The sequence below is a fragment of the Micropterus dolomieu genome, linkage group LG15 (assembly GCF_021292245.1).
Source record: "Micropterus dolomieu isolate WLL.071019.BEF.003 ecotype Adirondacks linkage group LG15, ASM2129224v1, whole genome shotgun sequence".
Taxonomy (NCBI): domain Eukaryota; kingdom Metazoa; phylum Chordata; class Actinopteri; order Centrarchiformes; family Centrarchidae; genus Micropterus; species Micropterus dolomieu.
This window is the reverse complement of record NC_060164.1, coordinates 751,184-760,396: the sequence shown is the minus strand read 5'-3', so window position 1 is coordinate 760,396 and position 9,213 is coordinate 751,184. Positions and strand designations below refer to the sequence as shown.

Genomic DNA, 9,213 nt, shown 5'->3' with positions numbered 1-9,213 from the left:
GTCATATATTGAGATGACCCATCATAAAACCAGACATCAGTCTGGTCCCTCCTCCTCCGACTCCTCCTCTCTGCTGTTATTCACTGGCTGCAGGTAACTTTACCTGGTAGGAGGAGGAGCGGCTGGTTTGTCTCAGCCAGCAGCTGAGTTTTTAACAGCTGAGCAATTTAAATGAACCCTTTCTACAGGTTTACCTTACAGACAGGTGTATTGAAAAAGTATTGTCTTTTTACTCGCAAAGGTTTTATTGCATGTACTTACAGTAACGAGCGTAGCTGTCGGCAACTCGAGTAATTTGGAGCTAACTTAACTTCGCCGTTTCCCCCGCGACGGAGCAGCTCTCTCTGCTGCCGCTGTGGGGGTGTAGCAAGGTTAGTATAGTTTTGGATTTTTCATTAGTTTTTATTTGTATTTTGTTTTGACTTTTTGTTTTCAATTTCAGTTTTAATGATTTAATTAACGTGGGTTTGCTAGTTTTGTTTAGTTTTATTTTTTGAAAATGTTTAGTTTTTATTAGTGTCAGTGTTAGTTTTAGTCCTTGTCACTGCACGATGCCAAGCTCAGTTCAGTTTCAATCCAATTTAGGTTCCCCCCCCCCTCACAAAATTAAAATACAAGACCAATCACTAGAAATAATGCATATTTGTGAAAAGGGACACCCTTTTTTAAGCTATCTGAAGCTTGTACATAGGGGCCTAAACACTAAGCAAATATGTATATTTGAAGTACTAACACATTGTCTAAATAAATACTACAAATAAATGAGGCACATGCAATCTACGGTATAATTTCTAACCTACATACAGAAAACAGAAAACCCTAAAAGCAAAACTACCCTAATCCTAGTACTCAGTGGTACCAAGAAATTCATTACATCATTCTCTAGCTCTATCATTCTTGGTTAATTAGGTGAAATACAATTGATGGACAGCTGAGAAATTGGAAGATAGTGTAGGTCTCCCTTGGAGGCCCCACTTGGAGCCACAAACAACAGGTCCCTAGCACCCTGAAGGCAAGTATGACTGGAAAGTACGGTTGGGCCGATAGACGATGCCATCGTCCATCGGTGATGGCTGACAGACATCAAGACGTTGAGCCAGGCGTTGTGATTGTTGAAATCTCAAATTTTAACATTATACCACGCTGTGAAAGCAGGTTTTAACGACCACGAACATTTTTATTATTGTTTTTAAGTATGCTTTGCCCCTGCCTCGGAATTCTCTTCTCCCCACACTGACACACTCACACACACCTACACCTCAGGTAAACACCCCGGCTTGCCCAGCCTCTCTCTCCCCCCCGTCTGCTCCATTTTCTCCATCAGCAGTATGTAAAGTTATAAAGTCGCCTTAAAGACAGAACTTGTCTATTTCCACCCGCGATCCCTTATCACAGCAGCAGGTGAGCCGCACGTCGGCTTATTAATGACATAGCCTATCAAACAACTGAAACCAACATCTGCACCCTGTGTGTTCACCGTTGCTTTACCTGGTCCCTGCGTAAAATATCCACCGTGAATTGAAATCTAAGTTAATAGTCTACCATTTTTTTTTACACAGTGACATGCACAGAAGACGCCTGCGCACCCGATGACATTGTCCATCCCGATGTTTCACTGTAGACATCGCCCAACCCTACTGGAAAGCAGTTACATTGAAGTCTAAACCTTTATTAATGAAAAAATAGGTATTAAAACAATGTGAATTACAAAGAGACAGGTTGACCAGCAGACACGTTAACCCAGCACTAGGGGAGCTCACAATCAATTCAAAATCAATGTTTATCCCACACGCAGGATGAGCACTGAGCCAGACCATCAGAACAGAACAAAACAAGGAAAGGAAAACCACCAAGACAGTGACTCACTACCTGCAATCCAAACAAGCTAAACTAAACAACTCTGTCCAGTTGTTGCATTCATATTATTTTGTACACACATATGTATAAAAGACAATGTAATACATATTCACATCCCACCAACTACGCAGCTGATCCCTACCTGGGTCTCCCCGACTAAGTTAGCCTCCCCCTAACGTTACATGGGACTCTCCTCGTAACAGCGGTCACCACTTGCTACACTGCGGCCATACGCCGATCTGACCCCAGGCCCTCTTGACGGATAAAGCAATCGTGGCAGGACGATAGCAGTATCGATAAACTCAGACCTTACTGATTTTCAGAAATTTTGGAACCGGGCCCTTTTAGAACCAGGTATCTATCCCCATCCCTACACCTGTGCAAAGGTTTGTATGTCATGCAAGTTTTTCGTCATCTCAAAACATGTAATTTTCAGATGTCTTTAATTCCGGATTTGGCCCAAGTGGAAGGAGTACATTAAACCTATAATAAAAGGTCAGACTTTGGCTGACTTGAAAGAATAAATGAGAATTTGTTGATATTATTTTACCACATCTAACAGCTTGTTTCTTTGCCATATCCCTTGGGGTTTTGCATGATCGAAACCAGCGTGGTACTGAATGACATCCTGCACTGGTGTTCACTGTTGCTTTACCTGGTCCATGCTTGTAATATGTCCACTGTGCCCGCGTCTTGTAACGTAATCTCTCTCTGTGTTTCTCTGCAAAATGCTAAAATGGGTCACCAAACGTACCTGGGTGGCATGCCCAAGTAAAGTCTATATGTGAGAAACACTGCGTCCTGATCAGCTGGTGTTTGATTTGGGCAATGTGCTCACATCAGTACAGCTACAAAGCAAACAGGCAGAACAAACTGTCTAAGTCCAAATGAGATGAGCAAAGCAGCATCAGCCCTTGACCAGTGGTTTCAAAATACTCATTTATCCTTATAAAACACAAAAAAAGGAAAAGAATATGGGGGAAAGAATGGATTAGCAAACGCAGGAGAGTTAGAGGTAAGTAGAAATCGATCCTCCAGATATATAGCATGCTAGATATCTTTCTGGCATTGGTGATTCTCAGCCTTGCGTCACTGAGTAGTTAACACATAACGATTGAGTGCCGACTGGCGAGCACTGATCGCTCACCGATTTGCCCCCAACCAAGGGTTTTTGTCTGCGAGCTCGGCGACTTGCAAATCAAGGCTTAAAATCATGCAGTGTGAAGTAACCTTTACCAAAGAAATCAAGTAGCTCCACTTACCGTACACGAGGCAGGGTTTTATTAGCCTCACCCTCACACACAAACACCATCTCCCTGTGAAAACCACCCAAGGGCCTTCCTCTTAATTATCAAGTGTTCTCTAAGACATCAGTGATATGCTCTTAGGACAGAAGTGGACCTGGGCCTACAGCTCAGCAATAATTGGGTCTCCACTCAAGAACAGAAAAGAACAAGTCAGACATCACAGAGGGGATCGTCACAGAGGGAAATCAGCTTTTTATAGCCACCTCATTCTCATTGTGCCACTTCAGAGTCCCACTCATCGTTTAAATTCTACCAGGAAACCAATTATTAGGATCGAATAAAGAAATGCACACAGCCAAACAGCTTGACTGGTGATGAGTGCGAGTGTCATTGTTATGTTACTTACGCCTAATGCTCCAGGGATCATGCTTCCCTTCTGTCTGATGGCCGATTCTTCCTGCTACAACACAAGGCTGATATAAATGTGTTTGGTCTTCCCTGCTCTGGTTGGGGCTCTGTGGATGTTGTCAGTTCACTTTGGTGAAGAGCAAGATATCTCTGCAGCTATTGGCCACATTGTCATAACATTTAGTAGTGGTCATGGTAGTGGATGGATCCCGATGATTTTGGTGAACCTGGTGACCTTTCCCAGTACTGTCATCAGGTTAAATGTTTCCCCATGACCAACACTCCATGACAAGGTATCTTTAAATCTAATGAGCACACTGGCATGGAATTCACCGAGCACATTCCTGTTCCACAGAGAGGAAAGTGGAGGGCACTGAACTAAGCTTTTGATTTTCTTTAATACTAGACATGTTCAAATACGCAGTAAAAAACATAGCCTCTCAAATCTGGAACAAAAAAGGGATGTAATAAAGGCCTTTCCAGGTTTTACCAGCAACAAAACCAAAACAGCTTCTTTGGTGTGTGCATGTTTCAGGTGCCAGGGAGATGATGAAATACGATCTGGAAGTCCAGTTTGAATGAAAATCGAAGAATTTGAAGTCTTAGACACCAAAATACTGGACTGTGGTTTTTACTCTCATTACAGCAAAGTTTGGTCCTCTGTCTCAAGCCCACCAGCTGTAGAACTGTGCTGTTCACATTACAAGTAATCTACCAAGACTCCCACCTGACTATGACAGAGACTGAATATAACATGAGGTCATCAGAAACTGTTTCACAGCAACATTTAGACGTTTGGTGCTTGCTGACATTTGCATTTAACAGGGTTAAAAAGAGAAAAGCTGAAACATGCACATCCCAAATCCAGAACAACAAATACAGCAGGTGGATAACGGACACAGAGTCAACATAATGTACACAGCTCCCCAAGTGTATTATTACTATACCTTTCATCCAGTAGATATGCATATGGGTCTACTGAATGCACGTTCAACCCACAATGAACATATTCATCGGACAGCTGTCACAGGTTGATGTCTGGTTGTTGCTTTTAGTCTGCCATGCACTACTACAGAATAACACCACTAAATTATATCACAGCATTACCATTTAAGTTTCCTTCAGCTTCATATACACAAGTACACATACACACTAATAAAAGGACATTTTAATCTTGATTCTTTTGTACTTTAATCACAGTAACCTCTCTAATACATTTGAAATACGAGACGCTGAAGCTGCCGTAAATCCTTTTGTCAATAACTTTTAATTCAGTAGTTAATAAACATGCACCTTTTAAAAAGGGAAGACTGAAAGATATATCCAGGCTCTGGCTCACTTCTGAACTATATAACTTACTTCATTAAAGAAGCAAAGCAATCAATGTACGTCCTCAATAAGAAAATCAACGTCGATTTACCATCTGGATCTGATGTCCAACATGAGGCAACTTTTAGAAATGAGTACATTTTTACAAAAAACAACAAGAATACGTCATCACACGCTCACAATACTTACAAAGACACCCTACTATCCGAGCAAAGGGTAACATGTTTTTTTTTACCTACCTCTTTGACGAAGTACTTTCAGGGAGTTTGTTCCCCATCTTTCTTCCTCTTCTTCAGTTGCTTAACAATCAATACCAAGAAAGCTACAGTAGAAGATCAGACCCACCCACTTTTTCTTAACATCTCCTGTGTAACTACTATTTCAACCCATTTTATATAGAGTTGCACAGATTGATCGACTGGTGACTGGAAACAGCCGGTTTTCAGCTGGCTTGGCCATGCCTGCCAGCCTCGCATATCCGATTCTGTGCCGGTCAGATTTACATGTGTTTACATACTGTGCAGCTGCACAGAAAGCGTCTAATGCCACAGCCACACACATGCTAAAACACTGTCAGCGTGGAAGTTCTTTACTGTGAGTGATATCTGTAAGGCTCAACTAATCTTAGCATTTTGGAGAGAAACACAGAGAGAGGGGAGTTATCAGGAATTACATTAGATGATGTGGGCATGGTGGATATTTTACAAGCATGGATCAGGTAAAGCAACAGTGAACACAACTGTGCCCATGTCATTCAGTACCACATTTGTCTCTATCGTCAATAATAAGCCTCCTGTACGTACGCAACTCATCTGTTGTTGTGGCCGACTTTTTAAAACTGCCGACGAAGACATTCACAAGAGCAGACACATACAGGGAGAGAGAGACTGGTGTAGGTGTGACTGAGCGGAAAAGCAAGGTGAGTAAATTAAAGCAGTTTGTGAGTAAACACTAAAAAAGTATAAATAATATCTGAGATAAGAAGTAACCTACTAGAAATAGGGTAATGTATTTTTTCAAATATTTTTAAAGAATACTTCACCCTCCAATGTTACACTGTCATTCTGCGGGAAACACTGAGCCGTGTCGAGTAGCAATCAGACAGAGTGCGTTTTTTGCAGCGAGAGGCGTCTTTTTCCAACACTTTCCTATAGGCGCTAAGGGTTTTGTGCATTGCTAATGTGCCCTGCACACCTTGCTGGGAGTACTCTGAGGCTCGAGTTGAAAAACCTCAAATCAGAGCAGAAAAGTACCCAACGTCATTGGTGTTTGTTTTCCCATTATCCAATCAGATGAAAATTATGGAGGACAAACTATTGTACTATTTAACAAACTTTAGATAACATGATATGAACAGAAAACAGCAGGTCTGGAGGCAAATTAGTACTAATGTAGGTGTAAACGGGTACAGTTCATGGTTTGTGTTGAGCTAACGTTAGCTAGCTCACTCGACAACATTATCATGGTAATGTTTAGCAAACCCAATTACAAAGTAACAAGTCTCACATCACGTGTTTTAAGGATGTGAGAGCGATGATTTTAAAACAAACTGCCACAAATAGATGCTCCGCAAGACCAATGGACTACCTATAGCCATGGTCATTTTTGTCATGTTGATTGACAGCAACTTACTTGGGATTTCGAACAGAACATAGCACAATCTCTGCTGCTACCCTTCTCTTACATAATATTGTATCCACTTTAAACAATACAATGCACTGTGCAGCTCTTTTTGTGTCCTGTCAAAGGCTTCTGACATGATGATCACTTTAGACTTCTAAACAGACTATCAGATACTGGCATGGACTCTTTGAGGTGGTTTAACACCTACCTTTAGATGGACAGCAGTGTACAAAAGTGGGCGATGTTAACTCTGTTCCAGTCACTGAGCATTCCACAGGGTTCCATCTTAGGTCTGGTATTATTAACACTGGCTTGTCCATCAATACATGTCATTCACAATTTGCATGCAGATGATACTAGTGCTGCAAAACCCCCAATTATTTTCACTGTTATTAATTGATTAGTTATCTGGATATAAAACGTCAAAAAGTGGTGAAAAATGTTGATCAGTGTTTACTGTTGTTCAGTTTACTGTCATAGAGGAGTAAACAAAGCAGAAAATCTTCACGTTTGATTTACTTATTTTATCCAGACCAACTACCAGGTGGGCTGGCACTCCCTCTCCGTCAGGCACTTTTATCTATTCACCTATTAAAAAATGACTACCATATTTATTGTCGCTCCTATGAGACTTCTAACTTGCCTTCTGACTGGCTGACTATAAATACTAATCTTGGACAGCCTTTGTCTGGAATAATTTAGACAGTAGACTGAAACGTGATGCACTGACATCATTTGGTTAGAGGTTGTATTTACTTGAGGTTTTACTGTCTTCCATAATGTGCTTGAGTTTAATTTATTCTTCATCATCATCTACCCAAGAATATTTTAGATTGTAATCATTTATTTCTCTCTATCTTATATCAGTTAAATGGCTTTAAAGCAGCATCTGACTTGAATTCATCAATGGATGCTAATTTTAAAGGCAAACAAAAATTCTGACTCGGACAGCAGTGGCGAAAACCTACAACCTGGAGCCCGGTCACCTCAATGACAGGGCTCCCAATCTGAGTAACGTCAGATACCAAAACACCACCTCAGGTTTACCATCAACGCTACACTGATGAAAATATGGTGCTCCACAATAAATGAAACACGGTTTTGCATAAGCATAGCACACACACAGCTTGGTGTCATCATACGAAAGTGTCAGTACGTGGAGAAGATCTGAAAAACAGCATAAAAGAAATTGGAAACAAAACTTTATTTTTACAGCCAGAAGCTCGTCGTGGATTCCAGCTAGCATGCTAACAGCTAAGTTAGCTCTGGAAAGCAACAGTCTCACTAGACTGTCGCTTAACCTTATGTTAGCCGACGCCAGCTTTCAGTGGTTCAGGGGGATACTCTGACCTGCACCTATGAAAAAACCCGCGACCTGAACCTACTTTTCTTTATGTTGCATTCCCTCTGGAATACATATATTTTCCAGCCAGCATGAAAGACCCACAGTACAAACCCCAGCCCTGTAACCCCTGGGATAACTGGGACTGGAATAACGTTCCAGCTAGCTGCTGAGGCTACGACAGCGACTCACAAGACTCCACAGAGAAAACGGGCTTCAACTTTGAGACAATATGAAATCTGTCTGTGATTTCGGACTTACCAGTATTTGTTCTCAACAGACCGCAATCCGGCAAGACAATGAGAGGATAACAAGCTTCAGGGTTTACTGTTAAAGTGAACTTCAGCACGTCGTTAGTCAGTCCGCCATCTTGGATTTGCTGGAAACCTGGACTTAACCAAATCAAGCATACTGGGGGAGGGTTTAAAATTTAACCCCCCCAAATTATACACCTAACGTTTGTTTTCACAGACTGAAGTCCAAATGAAGACATAGTATCTTCTGCTATCCGGGGATGATTTAAGGAATGTCAGTGGTAAGGTTCACACACTTCTCTTACCTCAAATTAGTGATGGATAACCTCTGAACCACAGTGAAGTTTCTTCAAGCCATGCGTGTGTTTTTAAGCTTCACAGATGTGGAGTGCAAAGAGTTCATACACCTTGTGATTTGTAAGCAGAGAAAAATTGACACGACAAAATGCATGTGATTTTATTATCTCACGACACTTACAGGTGAAACTCAAAAAATTAGCATATCGTGCAAAAGTTCATTTATTTCAGTAATTCAACTTAAGGTGAAAATATATAGACTCATTATATGCAAAGTGAGATATTTCAAGCCTTTGATATAATTTCGATGATTGTTGCGTACAGTTTATGAAAACCCCAAATTCAAAATCTCAATCTCAATTACATGAAATCAATAAAATAAAAGGATTTTAAATACAGAAATGTCAGCCCTTTGAAAAGTAATCATGCATATGTACTCAGTACTTGGTTTGGGCCCCGTTATGCATGAATTACTGCCTCAATGCGGCCTGGCATGGATGCCATCAGCCTGTGGCACTGCTGAGGTGTTATGGAAGACCAGGATGCTTCAATAGTGGCCTTCAGCTCTTCTGCATTGTTTGCTCTCATGTCTTTCATCTTTCTCTTGGCAATGCCCCTTAGATTTTCTCTGGGGTTCAGGTCAGGCCACTTTGCTGGCCAGTCAAGCACAGTAATCCCATGGTCACTGAACCAGGTTTTGGTACTTTTGGCAGTGCGGGCAGGTGCCAAGTCCTGCTGGAAAATGAAGTCAGCATCTCCATAAAGCTCGTCTGCTGAAGGAAGCATAAAGTGCTCTAAAATGTCCTGGTAGACGGCTGCGCTGACTCTGGACTTAATAAAGCACAGTGGACCAACA

The 9,213-nt window shown here is 41.4% G+C and overlaps 1 protein-coding gene across 1 annotated transcript in view; it reads right to left on the bottom strand.

The window, feature by feature from the left end:
* Positions 1 to 8,203, bottom strand: part of ndst2a (N-deacetylase/N-sulfotransferase (heparan glucosaminyl) 2a) — a 46,410-nt gene extending 38,207 nt beyond the window's left edge. The window contains exon 1 of the mRNA XM_046070622.1: positions 8,068 to 8,203. The gene's annotated coding sequence lies outside the window, so the exon portion shown is untranslated. The remainder of the gene's footprint in view (positions 1 to 8,067) is intronic.
* Between the last annotated feature and the right edge of the window lie 1,010 nt (positions 8,204 to 9,213).